Raw genomic sequence first — 10,386 nt, forward strand, 5'->3', positions numbered from 1 at the left:
CCCCCAAGTGGGTGATGGCCATTCTGCAATTCCTTCTCCTCCATTCTCCTCTCAGGATCTTGGGCACACATGCACATGCGCCCGGAGTGAGTTTAAGTCACGGGGTCTGGGACTCGAACCACAGTCAAATACATGGGAGACCAGCAATATAGCCATTATGCCATCTGCTGATCCCACATTTATCTCTTTGACTACCAAAAAATTTGGACTATTTCCAGCTTTTTTTTTCTATTCAAATGGTATTTTGGAAGATATATTTAAAAAATAATTTGGCTAGGGGGTGCATGGACTCACCAGGAACAGGGAGAAAAGGAGAGAGAAATAGCATTCCTCATGAGAAATGGTCACACTGCAATCCTTTTGTCTCTTCCTCTCCCTCCTTTCAAGATTCAAGGCAGCCATACACACATGCTCAGTGTGTTCCTCAAGCCACTGAGTCCAAGAATTGAACTTTACAGTTGTTTGTGTGGAATAACTTCCTTAACACTAGGTAACAGAGCAGGCCCAGTTTATATCTGTGGTGGTTCTGATTATTTTAATAAAATGGATACCTAGAATAATTACAGAATTAAAATATATGACCTTTAAAAATTATCTTCTCACAATTGCTAAGACATGGAACCAACCCAAATGTCCACAAACAGGAAAATAGATTGAAAAAGTGTAGCACATATACTCTACGGAATACTACCCAGTCATAAAAGACAAGACCCTGGCTTTTGATAGAAAGTGGACAAATATGTAAGATTTACTGCTGAGTGAAGCAAACCAAGCTATGAAGAAGAGACATTGCATGTCTCCACTTAATAAATACTGACTATCTACACTCTATGGGTGAAATGAAAAGATTAGAAGATACAGAAACATGGAAAATGGTTGTAGATACTGGATACAGTGTGGGCAAAGGATAGGAGAAGGAAGAGAGGGTGAGAAAAGACATTAAGAAGAAATACAGAGAGGCAAGATATTTATGAAACACAGAAATTGATTATTATTTTTGTTTTGAAGAGTTTTTTTTTTCTTTTGCTAAAGGGTGCATGTGCTTGCCAGAAAGACAAAGATAGACAGAGAGACAGAAAGCCAGAAATAACCACCACCACCGCCCCAGGGGGGATGGCCATGCCACAATCCCTTCTCCTCCATTCTCCTCTCGGGATCTTGGGCACGTACACACACGCACCCGGTGTGAGTATTAAGCCACCGGATCTGGAACTCAAACCACATTCGGCCACATAGGAGTTCAGTGACATAGCCATTACGCTAACTGCTGGTCCTCGGAAATGGATTATTATTATAAGTTGATGGTAATGTGTATAGTAAGTATCCCTACCTGGACTGTTATGAAATGTATTCATGACAAAAAATTCACTTTATAAGCTAAGTGATGTATAGTGATTGAATATATTTAAAAAATAATAAAAATTATCTTCATGGGCTAGCAGGTGGCTTGGTGGTTAAGGCCCTGGATTCTGTCTGACGTGGCCAAATGCAGTTTGAGTCCCAGACCTAGAAGCTTGAAAATCACGCCAGGTACATGAGTGTACATGCCCAAAATCCAGAGAGGAGAATGGAGAAAAAGGGAGTGTGGAGTGAACATACCCTATGGGGGGATATTTCTTACTTTCTTTCTCTCTCTCTTTCGCAGAGAGGAGAATGGAGAAAAAGGGAGTGTGGGGTGAACATCCTCTATGGGGGGATATTTCTTACTTTCTCTTTCTCTTTCTCCAGTAAGTGTACATGCCCTACGGCAAAGACTTTTTTAAAAAAAAAATCACACTTTTTTTCTCATGAAGATGTTTTTATCTTTTTGGGTTTGAACCAATTCAGTCTTAAGTTCTCTGAGCCTAAACTCCTCAGCACCTCTGTGTTATTTTGGCTGCCATGGTAGGGTAGAAAATGGTCATATGTTCACATTCATGTTATGATTAATAGGTCACCGGGAAAGCCATTACATATTTTCTATGCAAAACTGTGTCATGACTTTTCTAATAATCCAAAAGTAGAAAGATTTTTTTTAATTTTATAAACCAATTCTCTTAACTGTACTTATTTTTGTTTCTTTTTTGATTAATTTAACAGAATTAAGGACTTAAGACAGTTAAGTATGTTTTAAAAATGGTATCAGAAATGTCATCTTACAACTAAATGAATACTTAGTTATTAATTGACTTTTCATTTACTGGGAGTTAACTCAAGGATGATTTTAATTAACACAATCAATTTTAACTCAGTTGATTTGTTTGCTCATTTTAAGTTTGGCTTTTACTTTCAAGTTCCAACATCAGGCATCTCACTTAAGATTTGTATATTATCACAATTTTCTTTCACTTGCTCTTACTCCCAAGCCATATCCTAAAACATATTACTCAGTATCAACCTAAAAGAGCTAGAAAAAAGAAAAATATGATGGGCCAGAAAAATGAATATTTAACAATAGAATTTATTGGGATTTATTTTACACTAAGGGCTCTTACTCTGCTGTGTAGTCAGCATTGATAATAAAATCTGTCCTGAACTGAATATAATCTATCTAGTACAAATAAAGTATTCACACACACACACACGCACACACATAAATGTGAAATTTAATAAGAATTCATGCAAAATGTCCACAATAGGCTAATTGAAAAAACTTAATAAATTGGAATAAACTTTAATTATCCTGGATCCTAGTTGTGTCTAAGCTGTTAGTGAAGACTTAGATTATTTGACTTGTACATGGTGGAAATTCTCTTGTTGACATTTTCAAGGGTCTATCTCAATATCAAGGAAAGAATCTTATCAAGATCCGTAATAGGAATGGTGTAAGATTTCAAGGAGATAGGGTCAACATTGAAAAATGAAACTTTAAACAACCAGAACATTTTCTTATATTAAGAATATTATCCATCAGGAAAGTGATAGATGTGGAATTCACATTAAAGTAGAATCTCAGTGCTATCTATCACCTTCAAGACATCTAGAGATCAAAACAAGGAACATCTTTGAAAGGAATGGAGGCTCAACTTTTTTCCAAAGTTTGGAAAAATTAAAATAAATTTGTATTCTTTTTTCCAAAATTTTCTATTGTATTCTTCTAGGTGTCTGTTTACTGATGGCCATTGAAGCATTTTAAGTCTGAGAGCTGCTCAAACAAGAATCCTAATCAGATTTAGCAAATCTTCTTGGAAATTTATCTTATCGTAGCGACAGAGCAGGCTAAATTGAAAAGCAAAATTAATCTACCCCTACAAAGGTGAACTCTAGCTCATCATAGAGTCTGTGACAGTAATTAATGCTGCATTAATTTTCTTCCCATGCTCAGGTCAGGCCTCCTAGTAGTAATTTACTTATTTCAAAAATCTGAGTTGAGCTTTATTCATTTCATTCACTTAAGGTAAGGAAAGATTGGCATGTTTGCACCCTCTCAGTCTTTACCAGAGATGGTCCTCATGGGCATTTTCTGTTCACAATTCTTATTCTAATTTCATGTAAGATTAGATAATTTTTCATTTTCTTATTTTTCTCCATTGCTAGAAGCCATGTGCCCTCGACAGAGACAGAGAAAGACAGAGGGAGAGAGAGAGAGAGAGAGCACTCCGCAGTGGGGCATGCAGGAACATGCACCCAGAGTGTTTTTCAAGCCACCTAAGCCAGGATTCAAACTGTGGTTGGCCACATGGGCCACCTGTCTTTGCTATGAGACCAAGCCAATATTTTTCCATTTTCTAGTGATTAAAAAAATTAACAACAAGTCATGATTAACCTCTATGTTAGTTTGTACAATGATAAGATAAAATTGTGTGCCTCATTTATGAAAAAAATCATAATAAGTATTTGGAGTTATTTTCTCCCATGTCATTCCTTTTTGTTTTTGTTTTTTGGGGGGTTTTTTGGCTATAGGGTGTGTGTGCTCACCAGAAAGACAGAGAGAGAAAGAGAGACAGAAAGCGAAAAATCACCCACAGCGGGGATGGCCACCCTGCAATCCCTTCTCCTCCATTCTCCTCTTGGGATCTTGGACACACACGCACATGCACCCGGCGAGAGTTTAAGCCACAGGGTGCAGGACTCACACCACGGTCGACTACATGGGAATCCAGCAACATAGCCATTATGCTAACTGCTGGTCCCTGTCATTCCATTTTTGAACACAAATAGAAAAAATACAATATTTTGGACAGTTTAATAGTACTCAGTTGGGTATACAGCTACTGAAATTCAGTATATAATGTAAAAAATTAGGGGAAGGGACTCCTTTAGAACATAGACTTTTTTGTTTGTTTTATTTCTTTATTTTTTTAATAATTTGCTAGAGAGCTTGTGTACTTAACAGAGAAAAACAGAGAGAAGAGTGAGGAAGCGCATTCCCTGGGGAATGCTCATGCCACAATCCCATCTGCTCCTTCTCTCCCTCCTTTTGGGATTTTGAGCATGCATACATATGTGCCTGGCATGTTTTCAAGTGCCTGAATCTGGGATTTGACTCATACAGTCTACCATGTCGGATCAAGCTTCCTTCAAAACAAGGCTACTGCCAAGCCCAATAAACGTGTTTTTTTTTTTTTCTTTGCATGTAAATGTGATTATTCTTTTCCTTTTCTTAAGTCAAGAAAATATTTTTGGGGGGGACCAGCAGTTAGTGTAATGACTATGTCGCTGGACTCCCATGTAGTCGACCGTGGTTCATGTGCCAGACTTCATGGCTTAAACTCACGCCGGGCACATGTGCGTGCGTTCCCAAGATCCCGAGAGGAGAATGGAGGAGAGGGGATTGCAGCGTGGCCATCACCCCTGGGGGGTGATTTCTAGTTTTCTGTCTCTCTGTCTCTGTCTGTCTGGCAAGTGCATGCGCCCTGTTGCAAAAACCTCTTCAAAGAAAAAAATCTTTTTTTTAATTTTTTTTATTATTGGAAAGGGATTTGTGTGTATGTGTGTGTGTGTGTGTGTGTGTGTGTGTGTGTATGTGTTTTGTTTTTTGTTTTGTTTTGTTTTGTTGGGTGGTGCTTATACTCTTACCAGAAAGATAGAGAGAGACAGAGAGACAGAAAGTGAGAAATCACCCCCCAGGGGGATGACCATGCAATCCCTTGTCCTTCATTCTCCTCTCAGGATCTTGGGCACACACGCACATGTGCCCGGAATGAGCTTAAACCACTGGATCCAGGACTCGAACTGTGGTCGACTGCATGAGAGTCCAGCGACATTACCATTACACCATCTGCAGGTCCCAAATCAAGAAAATCTTAACTAAGACCTTAGCTTAAAAAAAAAAAAAAAAAAAGGGTGGGGGGAGGAGAGCAGGGCATGAATATGAGATATTTAAAGACAGTAAATTCAGAAAGTAAAAAATATTTGAAACGAGGCAAAAGGAAGAGAAAAACTTCCAGAATTGCTCTCCAATAACTGGCTTTACTCATTCAGTAGCTAAGAGTACTTTCATCAAGATAAGAAATAAAGAAAGGGGAAGAGATTAAAAGGAGGAAACAGAGTTTAGTATTGGATTTGGAGGAAGTATGTGTGGATTGGAAAGTCTACAGTGGTAAAAAAACGCTTGAGAGAGAAGTCAGAGCTTAACAACTTTATTTCAGAAGGCTTAATACTAAGGAGGTCATTGACATTTTATGGGTAGGGTCAGGTAAGTAAGGAAGAACTGTGTTCTATAAATCAATGCCCAAATGTACAACTATTAATGTCTTTTTAAAAATTTTAGGATCACCAAATTATCTATTATTGAAGTAAAGAATAGCTATCTAGATTGTTCATATTTACTTCTTACCACTTTTTTTTTTTCTGTGAGCCGATTTTTATTATCTCTTCATTTCTTGTATTTGAAGTACTCTTCAACGACATCCTTGGCCTGAGGTTCCTTGCCATAGTCCTTAACTACTGCACAGCTGCAACCAACCACTTTACGGGGTTTTCACTCTCTGTCAATTTTACAGAGGTCTACCCATTCTCCTAGTTTCTTGTTGTCATCAACCTTAATCAGGTTGATTTGGTGTTTGGCACAAAGGGCCTCCACCAACTTGACATACATAGATTCATCACAGTTGGATGCAAGCACACACAGGTGGGCTTAGCGCTTGTCTAAGGCTTTGGAGGCTTCGCGAATTCCACGTGCTAGGCCATTGTGGATGAGGGCAGTCTTCAGCACCTCTTGTAAAGCAGTATTAATGTCCATTACACCTCCAGCAGCAATACCTTCCTTGGCCATGGCAGTGGACTATGGGTGAAGCTGAATCTTTTTTTTTTTTAATTATTTATTTATTCTTTATTATCATCATAATTTTTTTTATATTACACTGGATTGCATATAACTTTACAGTGTATTACATTGCTTTTTCAAAAGGGAATGCCATGCATGTCAGTCAATACAGAGACGTTAATCTCCCCACTTCATCATTCAATATCTTTTTATTGTTTTTCCCAATCATTATTATTATTATTCTAATCATTTTTTTCTAAACAGTCAATCACTATTTCTCATTTTGCTTGTAAAAAGACTTTACCCATCATGAAATACTTCTCAGACCAATCCAGTTGAGAATACTATACATGTCATCATCATGAAGCCGAATCTTGAATGCACCTGAGCCTCCACCTCCGCATGACTCGTCAGTGGCAGGGGAAGAGAACCACCCTCTTTTTTAAATCAACCCTGATAGGTATAAACAAAATACATTTATCAAATTCTTAAAAAAGATAATGAGTCCAAATTTTACAGTTGAGAAAATGTGTGTTTCCTTTCTGAAACAATTTTAAAATGTTGTAACTTTGTTATGTTTCTTTCATGTTTTTAGTTTATTTATTTCTTCTATGTGAGAGAAAGAAAGGGGGGGAAGATAGAAAGGTATACTCCAGGATGCCACAAACCACCCCAGCCTCAGTCAGTCAGGAACATGAGCACACTTGCAACTCTATGCATATACAAGAAGACCTCAGGACAAGAACCCAGGACTTTTCCCAGATTTATTATTGCAGAATATTATATTACCACTGCACCAAGCTGGCTGCCCTCTGTTGTCTTTCTTGAAGATAGAAAGAATAGTGGTTTCGTAAGCACATTTTGCAACTTTTTAAGAAAACTTTGAAAATAAACAATAGAAGAAACAGTTGGACACATAATAAAAGTATGATATTTGGCTCAGCCACAGTGGCACCTCACTGATATGACACTGCTACTCCACATGGGAGGCCACTAAATAGCCCACTAAATAGCCAGGCTCAACGTGTGTACCTATAGTTCCACCTGCTCAAGAACCTAAAGAAGTATCAGAACAAAGCATGATTCTTGTCTGTTCTTACTATTATTATTCTTATTTATGCATTCAATTGCTATACATCATTTAGATTATGAAGAAACTTTACCCAGCATGATATACACCAGAGTCTAGCCCAGCTGAGAATATCATACACATCTTCATCAACAGATAATAAACCATATCTGTGTCCCACGAATGTCTTACCTCTCTAGCTTTTGCCCAAATTTCCTTTCCTAGCTCTTCTCCTCCTGCATTCTCCTTCCACTTAGTCTCTAGTATCCATAACAATTTTGAATGCTTTTATGGCTCAAGAGTAGAATTACTGGATCGTATGGTAGTTCTATTTGAAGGTCTTGTTATTTTTATAGAACACAGAAAGCAATCTTTCAAAAATGAAACAAATCAGGGACTAGCAGTTAACGTAATGGCTATGTTGCTGGAATCCCATATAGTCAACCGAGGTTCACGTGTGCGTGCGTGCCCAAGATCCCAAGAGGAGAATGGAGGAAAAGGGATTGAGGCATGGCCATCCCCCCTGCGGGTGATTTCTCACTTTCTGTCTCTCTGTCTCTGTCTGTCTCGCAAGCGCATGTGCCCTATAGCAAAAACTTCTCAAAAAAAAAAAAAAAAAAGAAACAAATCGAAGAAGAAAATGATCATTTGGGAGAATCATCAGTGCTCATGCAGAAAATTGAAAGTTTAAACTAAAAGTGAATAGTTAAAACTATCATGTTTTATTTTACTATGTCATAATTTATTTCCTTACAAATCTATATATCCCAAAGTCATATTATAATTAATACACACTATGTACTACCAATGTCTATAATTGACTGTATTTGTAATCACAAATCACAGCAAAAATGAAAAATAACAAGCTCTACACTTCAATACCACATGGTTGATGCCAAAACTTAATCTTAAATTCAGTGGTCTGGCTATCCAAGTGTTAAAATATTCCTTAATAAAGTGATGTGCCAGTCCAATTCCGAGTGGCCCCTCTGTGAATTCACATGAAACCCAATGCTATTCTGCAGAAACACTGGAGAAAAGGAACCCCAACTCCACCTCTTCTCTTGTCATTGTCTTAATTCTGAATAATTACCTCATATTTTCATTTTATGACATTCCATTGAGTTTTGATACTCTCAACATTTATATACATGGCTTATTTTTCATTTTCTTTCCTCTTTATTACTCATTTGTATAAAAAAGCAATAATTAAATTTTATAATAGGTTTATTGATAAAAAATAATGTAAGAGATTGTAGGAGTAACAAAGAAAAATAATTCAGAGTAATGGGATAATTACTATTATAATATTTTAGATACTGTAGTCAGGGAAGCTCTTCCTGGAAAAGAGAATATGAGCAGATACTAAGGACAGTGTAGGAGTGTAGGAGTGATCTCAGTAAAGACGTAAGCAGAGGGAAGAAAGAAGTGTGAAGGCTCTGCAATAGCAACAGTGGGCTTGGCACGTCCAGGAGCAGAGAGGAGGCTAGATTATAGGGACCAAGGAGCAATGTTAAAGATAAAGTTTAAAAAGTAGCCAGAAGCCCGATCTTTTAGGGTTTTGTAGGGGATGGGGAACACTTGGTATTTAGCACCTTCTTTAGATCTCTCAGATTTCCCCACCAGCCACTTCGTCTCAGCTTTCCTTGTATAATGTCAGATGGCCTTCCAGTCCAGTGGGATCCTGAAGTTGTATACCCTCCCTACTCATCTACAAGGGGCTGGCTCTCACTCAGCGGACTCCTATTACAAATGTCTTTCTAAGCCTCCTACTTATTATTTCTTGCCAAATATACTGGACCATATTCTTTACCCACTTGGAACTATGTGGTAAAAATAGAACGAAATCACATTTTACGCCATAATATTATCATAGATTCTCTAGTATGTGCCTTGCCCATACTCAAATGAGACACTATTCTTCAACAAATGTCACACCCAGTAGGACAGTTCTAGTTCTATTTCCTCTCCCAGTGGGACTCATTATACATACATTTTTCACTTCTGGCTAATAAAATATTATTTATACTTTAAAAAATAATCATAACTGAGCTGGCCCCATGGCCCAGTGGCTAAGGTAGCTAAATCCCATAGAGCTAACCATAGTTAAAGTTCCAACCCCCACAACTTGAAAAGCATGACAGGAGCATGTGAGTGCATGCTCTGAATCCTGAAAGGATGGAAAAATGGAGGAGAAGGGATTGTGGCATGATCACAGCCCATTGCATGGGGGTGCTTCCTTTTTTTCCCTCCTTCTATCTCTGCCTCTCCTGTATCTCTCTGACAATAAAAAGAAATCATTACTAAATTATTCTCACTTTTATTTTTAAATATGACATTAATCTATTTGTCATAGAATATGAATTTAAAAACTGCTATAAATAGTTCACTCCTTTTAAAGATAAATGAGATGTATGTCATGCAAAGGTTATAAGAAAAATAAAATGCAGTCCATGTTTAACACACAAAAGGGTATATTCAAATCCAACTGTTTGCAATATTTATTGTAACTTTATAAAATAAAATGTTCCAAAATTCTTAACTTTGATCAGCTATGACTGAGCATGTCATTTGGTACAGAGATAATTGTATGGATTATTAAACTTTGAAGAAGACAAGTGAGAATAATCTTTGCTACTGATGGTCCAAACAAAATGCTAAAGATACTAATTGTATACTTTGCTAGGGAATGTGACATTTAAGTACAAACTGAATAATGGCAAGATCATTAAAGGTCATTTGTACACTGATTTTAAAATTCTATCTGAAAAATGTTTAAAACACCAAAAGTAAGCTAAAATAAGAACAGAAGTATTTTTTTTTAAGTATGAAGTTAAAACAGGTACAATATAATCAAATAACTACTGGTGAAAAAAGGTAGAGCCAGATGCCCAGAACCTGGGAGAATGGAACTCACTGTCTCATCTTAAAAGAAAACAGCCTCCAGCCAACTGATAGTATTTACCCTGTTATATGAAAACACTGGCCACCAGTAGGTCACACATTTTCATGGGGAGATTTTAATGACAGGTTCTCTATTTCAACTAACCAGTAGAATACAACTCTAACTGTTGAATTGCTGGAAAGTCATGCTGTATTTTCTTTTTTTTTTCTTTTTCTTTTTTTTTTT

The 10,386-nt window shown here is 37.2% G+C and overlaps 1 pseudogene; it reads right to left on the reverse strand.

Moving 5' to 3' along the window:
* Nucleotides 1–5,797: 5,797 nt before the first annotated feature.
* LOC106736177 (40S ribosomal protein S12 pseudogene) lies at nt 5,798–6,196 on the reverse strand (annotated as a pseudogene).
* Nucleotides 6,197–10,386: the final 4,190 nt, after the last annotated feature.

This window comes from Tupaia chinensis, unplaced genomic scaffold, assembly GCF_000334495.1.
Source record: "Tupaia chinensis unplaced genomic scaffold, TupChi_1.0 Scaffold000674_2, whole genome shotgun sequence".
NCBI classification, from domain to species: Eukaryota; Metazoa; Chordata; class Mammalia; order Scandentia; family Tupaiidae; genus Tupaia; species Tupaia belangeri.